The sequence below is a fragment of the Cygnus olor genome, chromosome Z (assembly GCF_009769625.2).
Source record: "Cygnus olor isolate bCygOlo1 chromosome Z, bCygOlo1.pri.v2, whole genome shotgun sequence".
Classification (NCBI taxonomy): domain Eukaryota; kingdom Metazoa; phylum Chordata; class Aves; order Anseriformes; family Anatidae; genus Cygnus; species Cygnus olor.
In genome coordinates this window covers 40917956-40930594 of record NC_049198.1, presented here as the reverse complement: position 1 = coordinate 40930594, position 12639 = coordinate 40917956, and the positions used below count along the sequence as shown (strand labels likewise).

Here is a 12639-nt window from a genome sequence, read left to right as displayed (position 1 = left end):
CACCAGCATGGAACCAGAAAGGATGAGGGAGAGGCAGGCAGCGAAGGCTCGAGTTGGAATTGTCTTTTTACTTATCTAACACAAGCTTGTATTGTCTGACTCCCTCTGAGAGCCACCTAAGAAAAAACACTATTTTAACAGTTTTAAGCTCTTTTCATAACAATTTACATTGTTGCTTTTTTTCTTTAAATGAATGGTTGAACATTTACTAACTATAATGTTAATAAACATGCTTTCTCCTACGTTTTTGGTATGCATATAAAGAGATGATAACAAAATCATTGTGCCTGAATCTGACCCACGTAAAGGAATGAGGACCTGTATCAGTCAATAGTCCCTCAAAATTATTGAAAGGATACAACACAAGAGCAACCGCTTAATTCCACAGCTCAGACAACAACATCTTTTTGACCAAAGCAACGAGGGAGGAATATTTAAATGATGCTTAATTGCCTAGATATGCAGACCAGTATATTTAAAAATCTGACCTTTCAAAGTGCCTCTGAAAACTTGGTAATTCTGAAAAACGTTCAGCAGATAAGTCTGTGGGCAAGGCTGTGCAGAAGAAGCCCCCATGAGGCAGCCCAGCCCAAAACAGAGCTAGTTACTGGTGTCATAGTGCTTGTGGCACAACTGCTGCCCAGCAGCCACCAGCTGCATGCAGGAGAGAGCACACAACAGACCACTACACTCCTGAATCCCCTTGACGGTAACACCTAGGGACTTAGTTCAATTCACCTTTGCTGCACACAGTAACAGTTGGACTTAAGCACATGGTAAAATATGGGAACGTGTTTAAGTGCCTTGCTAAGTATTTTAGCGTATGTCCCAATTCTTAACACAACTGGAGCCTAAGAGAGAAGCAAGAGTCATATAAACTTCAGATATTGAAATACTCAGAAATGTTCTAACACATACAGAGTTGAGAATCTATTTGTTGCTTTAAAAATCTCCATTTGCATTTCTTTTTAGCAGAGAAAAAAGCAAAATTGGGATTTTATTTATAGTATATAAACTTCAGGAAAAATATTTCCACTACATTTCATGAAGTTCCATAGTTATTACAATTATAAAAAATTGCTGGTAAAGAATTACCACTGGAGGCTGTAGGTCTGTCACTGGAATGGAAACAAAACTACTATATATGTATTGTTGAAATAAAACAGAATAATAAAACACTATTGGGAAACCCATTTCAGCAGCCAGTAGGAAAAGGAATATATGCAATTACACTTTCAGAAAAATAATCTGAAACAACTGTTATTTCAGGTTTAATTTGTTTTACACAATGCAGCCTTTGCCAAAAAGATCAATCTAGTTTATTAAGTGCTTACCAAGAACACACGCACACACCCATAGTATCTAAACAAGCGTTTCGCAAATTAATGAGGAAAAAAACATTATTACACTGTATGAGACATATCAGGATCCTGAATAAAGCGAGCAAAAAAGCTAATCTTAGTATTTCACAGAAAATTAACTCTTCTTTCATAAAGAAGAATGTGTTTTGTTTTAATCACAGACTGTTGTCTGGAAGTGCTTACCCCAGTTCTACAGAACTGGAGAAAATATTGCAAGCCCTGAATATAAAAATCCTCTTCAGCCATTAAGGAATGTTGTTTGGAAACAGAGATGTAAATAATCTAGTCCTGTACTCAAAGAGAATGGAGGACAAAGATCTCTAGTGAGAGAGACATTAAACAGAAAACTTCTTCAATAAACTTGAGCAACAGAAGATTTAATTTTTATTGGTATGAAATGCACTTATACAGTTGAATGCAACAACAAGATCCTGCTAAATAAACACATATACCTACCCCCCCTCACTTTCCTAATCAACCTCCTTTATAAACATTGCAACTAAGCCTATGGAGTACTGTAAACTTGATAATTACCCTTTAATAAATTAATTTATGTGCTTATTTTGTACAAAAATATTGAGGACAGCCATATAAGCAATAGATTGGAGTGGCAGAATTTTCAAAATCAATTTACTAACATACATCCCAATCCATGGGCTGCTGAAGTGATAAGACATGGCTTTTATTTAATGTCTCAAGAACGACATGGACCTCAACTGAACAAGAAAAGATACATACTGAACCATTCATGATTAAGACAATAAAAAGAAAATCAAGTGAGCTAACAAACTTGCTTCAAACCTGTCACTTGAGGAACTCATGTTTACTGTTAATATCAATGTCTTCCAGCAAGTAAGGACACAGAAATGCATTGCCTGGAGTGTCTCATCTTCAGTTCTTCAGGCTACCAGCAGGTAGCAAGCTGCATCCTGTCCTGCCATGCCAGAAATACTTGCAGAGCATTCAGAAGAAAAGTTGCAAATGGAATTTAAAATGACAGAAACTGGCTTCAACTTCCCTTCTTCCAAGAGAGCCCAAAAAGCAGACTGAAACAAGTAAGAAGGGACCACTGTGAAGCACGGTGGCGTTTCAGGAAAGACATCAATACAGCACTGTAGTACCCTAAAAGGTACTATCCCACCACATACCAGCAATCCTCACACAGGACACTTCATAGGATTACATACTTTGTAAAATATGGCCTCATACTGTAAGAATGAGAAGATTCCAGCTTGCTCCACCATCTCAAGGAATCTGACTTCACAGCTTTTTTTTTTTTTTTTTAAAGCTTATTTAAGCTTTTTTTTTTTTTCTTTTTAAGCTTATAAACCTGTGGCATCCCACTAAGGCAGCTTTAGCTCTGAGCTCAATCTTTTGTGTCCATCTCATAACTAATTAGGTCAGAATTTTCCATTTTAATGTTTGCCCATAACAGCTGAAATGCTGGAACATGCACTCTCACGCTCTCTTACTGCTTGACCCGTCCCCTCATGCATCCCTCCAAACAGTCTGAACACAGTTCTTCCGTACCTACTGGAAATGACACGAGCCAATCTCAGACTGGCCATACAACTACATACATATAGTGCTTTTAATGCACAGTTTCAATTTGATCTGGTGCAGTAAGTCCCCTATCTATTTACATCACAAGTTCATACTCTGTTTCTCAGGAGTTGAAGGAATTGTAATCAAAGAGAAATACTGCTGATCAGTAGTTTCAATCTGTACATCATAAAGAACCAACAGAAGGTGAGAGTCAAAACCCATTCTCAGTAGACTTATCGTTACTTTGGGATGTCCTTAGCTGCACTGGAAAAATATTAAGGAGCCAGCTTTTTAGCAAAAGGCTGAATGCCTCTACCAGGTTAATCCAGACAAAACCATGCTTTTAAAACCTATACAAACAGTGCTCAGGAAAGGGGACTCCGATGCTTTTTTCAAATGTTAACACAAAAGAAACACTAAAATCATTTTCCCTCCACAAAATAGTTAGAGCTGGTTCAAGTGCCCACGTCTCACTCCTGATCCTGATCAAGTGCCCAGCTCTCACTCCTGATCCCCACCAACACTTGCCCTTCATTTGCAAGTAGACAAAAAGAAGAAAGAAAACATTCAGAAGAAGCAATAGGCCCCCATCATCCGACCTCCACTCTCCAGTTCCAGTGCTTTGGAGCAGTATGCTCCCAATGTCATCATTAAGAAGCTGATACACTATCAAGCCTTAGAACTATGGAGATTGTGCCAGACTCCAGTTACGTGTACGAGGTTGTACTAGTCCAGTCCTGACCACCAACTCCATGCAACCACTGTCAACACATTTTTGCTTTCCTCCTGACAAAAAAAAAAAAAAAAAAGAAAAAGTTTATCCAGCAAACATTGTGCTGCTCCAGGTTTAAATGAACTACAGAAAGTTGACCAATAAACTTACAAAAAGGGAAAAAAAAAAAGGCAAGTCTCCATAAAAAAAAAAAAGAAAAAAAAAGCACCATAGCTATTGAACTTGGTTTATTCTCTTTCAAACTCATCTGGAGATGTGGTTACTACTTGTCTTCCACCTTCCACTTCTGGTTGTCTTTGCTACCTCATCCTTGCAGGTCATGGATGTTGGAGCCCAAAGCCCACTCAATTCATTTATAATTACGTTTGTTTATGTTTGCTTCTAGAAAGATAAATGCTAGGAATCAGCACACTGACCTGTGCAGTGGATTTGTTAGGTCTGGTTACAATAATTTCAACACTGTTAGAACACTGTGTTGTTTCACCTCCAATCCCTCATCTCTTCTTCCTACCCAGAGATTTCACACCATGTGTTGGATAGTTATCATTTAGTTAAGAAATTCAGAAAAAAAAAAAGTTTACTTACTTAAGGAAAAGTAGTCTATGCAAAGGAAACAACAATTTAACTCATTTTCCATTGCACCTTGCTGTTGTATTATGAAAATGAGCAATATCCAGATGTAACTTCTGTACATTAAGGTAACAAACTTTGGTATTTGACATAATTTAGTAGATAAAAATCTTACCCTTCTTAAGCCAATACACAAAACCATTTAATTTTAGTTATGCCCCCCAAAGAGATGAAAGAATAGTGCAGTGGATTTTAAAGCAATGCTATAATCAAACATCCACTTTCGATCCTTTCAATGACACACATCCAAATAAAGCATGTTACCATCTCCATTTTTAAACCCTGTAGAAGTATGATACCTGTTAAATCTTTCTGAAGATAAACAAACAGATGTTCCATTGTATCCCTTGGTGGTATTTTATCAAGTTCCTTCTTCTGGAATCAAGAGATTATCTAAGAATCTGATTACATTTAAGATACCTCTCTCCCTTTCCCACCTATAGAGAACTTTTTCTTTTTTTTAATCAACACTCAATAGACAAATTAAAGTTATATAAAATGCTAAGGGTGTGTAGTAGAACACAAGTTTTTTTTACTCTGAACATAATTGGAAATTTCAACTTCAGGTGCCGACTCTTGATTTCACCATGTTTTGAGATGACGAGATGATATCACATTTCTAATTAAGTTATCAGCCACAAACCTCAATGCCATGGCACCCTGGGGACAGGCAAGCGAGGATGAACTGCTACCAGCCCTGCCGTTTGGGGCTTTCACCACCCCACCCCACACACATTGGCACAGCCAGCAGGAACCCAATTCCTCTTCTCTCGGGCAGGCTGCCCACAGTGTAGGTGGGACAGCACCGTGGAGCTGGCACACTGAGCAGATTCACACAGTAGTGAAACACTGAATGTTCCAGCAGTTCACACATCTCTGCCACCACTCAGACAACACTGCTTTGTACCCACATTTTTTATTTTTTTTTTTAAGTAAAACGTGGGGCCACCATTAGCCTAACAGGAAAGGATTCTTGCTGCAGCAAAATGCTGCTTTTCTGCGAGCAACAACAAAGTAACAGTCTGTAGCCCTGACTCCTATAGAGGAAAAAATATTGATATGAATTGTCATGGCTCATAATTTCAATCGCTGTGGACCGTAACTACCTCTGCTGACAATAACTCTATTCGGATTTCAGCATTTCTGCAACTGGAGTTCCCTGCAGCACTCACCGGTTTTCTCTTAAGTGGAGGAGGACTAGAAAAGAACAGGTAATTTTATCCTTCAAAATGTGAATATCTAACAAGTGGTAGTTTCGCTAGTGAAGTACATCTAAAATAATCAGGCAGTTTACAATACGCCTTTTAACCTTCTAAGAGGACACATTTGCAAAGCAAATGTTAAGACACTTGTAAGACATGAATGCTTAATACATCCAGGAAATTCGCTTGTCCAAGACAGCTGGATACACTAAGTACATCTTCATATTCAATTCATTTGAATGGCATTTCCCCAGTAAAACTCTTACCAGGACAGACTCTGAGTCAAGCAATACTAAATTACATTTATCTTGAAATTAAATCACCATTATAGAAGTTTTCAAATACCTTTTATCCACGAAGGATTTCAACTTAACATAAACTTTTTAAAGAAACATAAAATTTAAGAAAACGCTGTAAAAAGCAGAACAGGAGGTATGGAGCAAAGGAGAACTCTCTGGTGCAGAAATGTAGGTTCCATGAAACCTCTTCCAGTGCTATAACTCCCTGTGAGATCACACTTTATGTGAAGAGTTCCTATGAACTGCATTAATTTCAGATAAATACTCAAGATGTGCCATATGTTAAATGTGCTCCTCATCATTTCGCATACAGAGACTTTAATAAAAACATCTAGAACATGGGAAATAGGTCAAAAGCAAGCACATCAAAGGGGTAAATGATCAATTCTATCAACAGATTAACCATGTGATAACAACATGAACACATTTCTCCTTACAACGTGTTCTTATCATCACTTTTGGATTCCTCCACAAAGTTAGTGCAGTTCAGCAACCATGACCCCCCTGTAAAAACAGCTGGGTCAGAAACATGGGCAGTGCTCTCACCAGTTATGTTCAACCTGTTTTGGAGATAGAAGGCTTTTGCTGTGGTTTTCACATGAACTGGTGTAAAAACGGGCACCAAAGTGTGCCACTGCTCCTGTAATCCAGCTGCTCCTGCTCAACCCACCCTTGTGCTGCTAGTCTTTTCATGGGTATGTGGTGAACCAAACCAGGAACTTATCCAAGTTAAAACTAACCCAAACTTCCTTTATTTCATTTTTTTTTTAAATACAAATCCCATTCCCAGACCCAGTTTACCCTAGGGTTAACCCAAAGAAGAAGATACAAAGGCAAATTTTGCATCACCCCCTTCATTATCAATGCCATCTGTTGCCACCTTGAAGCTCACAGAAAACTGCAGTCTCAGACACCCAAAGCCTCTATGCTGAGACTTCTTGTGAGTGCTCAACACCTTCCTCCTTTAAGTCAGAAAACAAGAACACAGTTAAAAGAGCAAACCACACCACAGCGCTCTTGGCAAGCTGTTCTCATCTTGTGACATATACCGATACTCCTTTCAGCATGGGAAGGCACTCTGTTTCACTTCCTCCACTATGCTGCAACCAAGACATGTTCCTATCAACCACACAACAACCTTTTCACCTCTCGGGTTAGCATCACTATCTGTTTCAGCTGCAAGTTTCAACTAGTCCTTGCAGCCATGTCTTAGATCATCTGGTAAACCAAATCACCCAGGCACAATTGCGCAGTGAATTCAGAATAATAAATACTTACTGGTGAAAATGAGTGGTGGACTACCAGCCTGGCAGTGGTCAGATTAAGTAATTAAATGTTGTGGTCAGAACTGTGAAAGAAAACAACTCAAAACAATGTATGTTTTTCAGTTATAGCAGACAGCATGACAGACAGCAAAACCACATTTCCTTGTGTCCCTCCCCCTCTCTCTTTTTTTTTTTTAATGGATATGTGGCTTTTTGCCACGGAGTAATTCTATGGTTTACCAAAATGCAGTCTCTGGGCTTGTTAATTTCATATTTAGTTAGCTAGGTCTGTAATCTCTCCACCCTTTTAATCAAAAAGGTTTCAGGCAAGTGTTTATATGAAAAGCACTTATTCAAATCCTAATATTTTTACCCACAAAAGCAGACAAAGGTTGTTATCTATTCTGTTTTATGAGAGTCTGTTTTGCACAAACTATTATAATTATTCCCTTTCATAGCAGTAGTTTCCCATGACAATTAGAGACTTAGTTGTGCGATTCTGTTTGCATTAGAAATTTGCCAGAATACAAGGAAACCTTAAAATCACTGAACTACCTACAGTTTGTTTGCAAACCTGTTCGTGAATAATCACTGTCTGTTTTTCACAAAGACAATGGAAAAAGCCAGGGGGAGGAGGAAGGGAAATAGGTTTGATGACTAGTGGATAGCTCAGGCTGGGTTTTCTTTGTCTGAGCTTCAGTGAAGTTAAAAGAATTAAGTTGGAAAATATTAACCTTTAATATAAAGGGAAGGCAGTTTAAAATGACTGATTTCCTTATCGAAAAAGTCACTTTTCACTATTATAACATATTATGTGGTGTACGTGAAGTCAAAGGAAAGAGAAGCGAAATAGGATTGTTTTTTAAGTCATCAACACTTGTTGCATTGAGTTTGCCCACACAGGCATAACTTTAGCTCATGAACACAAAACAGAAGTTCCTTTACGCTACCTGTTGAATTGACCAAGAAATACTCAACATAATCAACTCTTGCTGACCTCTGGGCTCCCAGGCTACTCAGTTAGCAAGACCTGAGAGAGTCTGTTCAAAGGTGGTCAAAGAACACCTGTGAGTACTTCAGTCACACTCCTGGAAATCATCTACATGCACCACAAACCATACATTATCTTAACTGAGGATATTTAAGTGAAGTTTTAAAAACAGATGTCATTTTCTGCCAGTGCCACCCATGGCTATAGAACATTACTCTCAAAATCTGCTGCAAAACCTTTGTAGAGCCCATATGATCTAGTTGTAAATTAGGTTTTCTCCACCTCTACAGACCAAAGCAGACTATGCACCAAGAGCTGTTACAGTCCTACTAACTTCACAGCTGTTCTGCATCCAAAATTAGTTACCAAGAAAGGTAGTAGCAACGTGATGCTCACATAGAGACAGTGACCTGCTTTTTCTAAGTCCCACTGCTTCAAGAAGGTGGAAAAGCACAGCAGTATTTCAGTGGAAAACATCAGATATGAAACTCTTCTTCTATTTTGTATTTAAAACAGCCTTCTGACTAGTATTTTTGACCAATGTCCAACTTCCTTTTACCGTCAAAACTACATTTACAGGTTCTCACACATGGGGTACTGACATGCTGAGATGACTCAAGCAAAGCTGTGATCCTCTCTATTTAATACTAAGAGGGTTTGCCTGATCTTTTGACAACTCATAATGCCATTATCTTCTTCCAACCTCTGCAACCAATTAATCAAAGCAGACCCTGCCAAAAAATGGGCAGGTAATAATTCCAATGAAGTTGAGGAGACTGGGAATTAAGGTACCTGAGATCTACAGCAGAAGCCTATCCCAGACTAATTCTGCCTGGAACTGGGAGGTATGAAAGACTTCGTCAACACCTACATTTTCTTCAACTTGACAATATAATTACTTGTACAAGAGAACCAAGATCCCACTGTGCTGCAGCCAGTGGGTGTATAGGAATAAGCCCCATCTCTGGCATTTGTTAAGGGTCGGGCAGACCCCTGGTCCCTGCCAGGGGGCATGAAGAAAGGAGTTAGGGACACACTACACAAGGTGAGAAAGCTTTGTGTAGTTTCATCTTTCCCCCCAGAATCCCACCCCCCCAAAAAAAAAAAAAAAAAAAAAAAGTAGTACTAGTATTATCCTGTTTTCCAGATGGAGAACAGAGGCTGGGAAGACAGATTACCAAGGGACAAGCCTCCTTAATACAAATTAAAGCATTGACTGCATTACTGCCGAAAGGCACATCACTGGAGCATGCTAATTGCAGCTGGGATGGAAAAGACAGCAGAACTCACATGGGAGGCAAAATGAGGACAAAACTGTCTTGGGAAATAACACCCTGCCCCAAGCATCTTACAGTCTAGAGAGATAAACACAGCCACTTCTAAGTGACTCCCATGTAATAATATCCCACCTCTTATTACTTAACATATCGGTCTCCAAAAATTCCACTGTGGTTATGCTTCAGCAATGGTATTACTTCCACTTCCCAGGCAGAGAACTCAGGCAACAAAGGCCACATGTGAAGTCTCAAGAAGGTATGTAATGGGATTTTTAATAACGCCTAAACCTGCTAATTTGGACAGAAAGTCAGCAGATAAGTACCCAAGATGATTTTTCAATAATTCCTAAGCACAGGGGAGCATCTAAACACACCTACAGGGATGTGTTCTGGGAACACGCAACGCTGAAGTCACCAGAAGCACGCAGGAGTGTCTGTCTCCAGCACTGAAGCTCCCCAGTAAGCACTTCTAAGTCCCTTCCCCAGACATGTTCAGAAGTGTCTTTGGCATCCAACCCAGCTCACAACTAAGCCCTGGCAAACACCCCCCTCCAACTCAGTGCTTCTCCACCCATGTCCCCAAGGGAGCTGGGAACTCCTGCCAGAACAATTCCCACATGAAACACAGCAGCAGTCACGTTTGAAAAAAATAAAAAGGGGTAGAGAACAGAGAAACTTCTATGTAACAGCTTAGTGCTTAAAGAATTTAATCAGAGCATTACATACATTACTTTAAATCTTTCTTTACTTCTCCTTCCCACCTCCTAGCACACCCTACCTAATAGGCTTCTGTGAACTCTGGGAAGGAGATACTCCCAGTTCTTCCACTGCAGAAGGAAAGTCCCTTTTCCAGATCCTGCTCACAACCATTGCACATGAAAAAAACACCATGGGCCAAAACATAAAAGGGTCTGGGGCAGGAACCCAGCACAACCCCTTCCAGCTGGCCACAGTCTTTCCAAGGCAATAGCACAACATCCCTCCTCTTTCAGCTCTACTGAATCATTATCTCACGCAAACCAGCTTTCTGCTGGATAGCCCAGTCTCTACTCACTCTCCTGGGAGAGATCAAAATCGGGATCACTCTTCTAAAGGTAATTCTGGTCTGAGACTACCAAGTGAAGGCAGCATGTCCTGGCAGCACCACCTCAGGTGTCTCAGTCTTCAAGCAGTGCCAGATGTAGGGCACACCCATGACCTCAACATTTCCCTGTGAGCTACCCGCTGTACGTGCTGGATTTCTTTGGCTCCACAATGAATCACTCGGCTTGCCCTGCATGCTGCAAGCTTCCCTCTGCCTTCACTCTGCTGTCTTTACATCTCACCAGTGGTGCAAGAGCATCTGCTGCAATGCCCCAGCCTCTCAGCTGGGAGTGGGTGCAGTGGATGGTCCGAGGTCTCAGGAAGCCTCTGACAGCACAGATCAGACACCTGCACCTGGTCTCCACAATTCCCAGATGCTGTATTTCATCTACCTGGGAGCTTTGTGCTTTGCTTCATATTAATACTGAGAGGTATTTCCTGTGTCTACAGATTTTCAGGCTCTCCAGGTCCTGTTGCAGGCTTAAACAGACCTCGTGACCCTTAATACAGTGCATACTTACAGCGGCATTTCTCTTTGAAAATGTGTAAACTAAGATTATCCCAGGATTCTTCTCACCCACACAAAATACTTGGTAAAAATCAATGCTTTAAAAGAAATACCCACCTGAGTTCCAGGCAGAAAACAGAGCTAAGTAACCTGCATCTAAATAAAGGACAAAATATTTCATACATTCACAAAGTATATAAACCTATTTGGCCAAAGGTGTATTTGAAAAAGACATTGCATACACAAAGAAGCTGGACATTTCTACATTCAAAGGAAGGTGTTACATAACAGAGATACGAGTTTGAAAGCGGGTAATAATGAAGCTGCTAAGGCTAGTCTGAAAAGTGTCTCATAAACATTTCTGAAAACTCATCTTCAGCGGAAATCCACAACCTCAGAAAAAAAACACCCCACATGTATGCTCATGGGGACTCTAGTACAGTTCTGTGGTGCTCCTTATTTTTACATATCTATCTACATGATCAAACCTGAGAACAAGAACAATTATCATCCCCAGTTAAATGTGGTTTTAGAAAGAATGTCAGAAACAAACCATTCCCCAGAAATTTCCAGGATGCCACAGGCATAGAATTGTAAGACTTTCCTTATGCTGCCAACAACTGAAACATCATGCATATTTTGGCGTCACCAGTCTGCAGAGATAAACCACGGAGAGTGGTGAGGAGGAGAGAGCTAAATGTCTTCTAGCACTGCATGGAAAATGCCCTTCTCCTCGTGTTATCCATGTTAAAGACACATTATTAGCCTTGTTTGATTTAACAGCCATCTCTAGAAGAACATGGAAGCACACAGCTGCAAAGGAAACTGGACATCACTATTGATCACATTAACCAAGAACCTATATGTAACTTACTTTTAAACAGTAACACCTCGCATTTATTCATGGACAAATACACAGCAAATGACTCTGACATAAAAAAGTCCTTTGATGCTCAGAGAAATCAGTGTCTCCTCCACAGTTACTGTTTTAGAGCAACAAAGAAGAAACTCTCATCAATGCTTGCATTTTTTCTGTTTGTTTGTTTAGGAGGAGACTAAGGAAAAAATACACAGTTTCTCCCCAGAAATTAACACTGATAGGAACTGCAAATAAGCAACCTGTTCAGATGGTAACAGTTTTCTGCAGTTAGGACAGAAAGCCTACTGGTTAAACTGCATATAAGAATGTCCTATCTATTCTTTGTTGACATGCCGACGCAAACATACAGAGTGTGTTTTTCGTACAGTCTTTTCAACCTTCTTGTGTTATTCAAACACAAGATATTTTAAGAAGAGGTATCTACATGCTTTATGTAGTCACATGCTTGATGAAATTACAAAGGGCAGACAGTAGTGGCATTCTAGCCGACTCTCTTGCACATCACCACAGTGCCGTCTTTCCAAGAGGGCACTGTGAAGTTGGATGGCTGTCATACAGACTGAATGGTACCGCAGGGAAATACGAGATGTGAGAAGGAAACCAATTAACTAGTTTCCTCCTATCATTCCTTGTTCTTTGGCTTCTCCCTCAAACCAAAAATCTAGCGTAAGGGTTCTGGTCAGCTTTGGCCTTACACACTTTGCTTTCCTTCTCCAAATGTTATCACAGGACCAGGCCCCCATTTACAATTTTCATCTCCAAATACAAAATTAACAGAGGAGTAAGCAGGAGGACACCTCTTGCATCTCTATTGTTACTTCCTGGGGCATAAGGATAAAGGAAAACACACAGTAGTAAAGGCATT

The 12639-nt window shown here is 40.0% G+C and overlaps 1 protein-coding gene across 2 annotated transcripts in view; it reads right to left on the bottom strand.

The window, feature by feature from the left end:
• The window catches only part of TLE4 (TLE family member 4, transcriptional corepressor), a 95699-nt gene that overhangs the window by 69926 nt on the left and 13134 nt on the right, over nucleotides 1-12639 (bottom strand). The window lies entirely within an intron of this gene.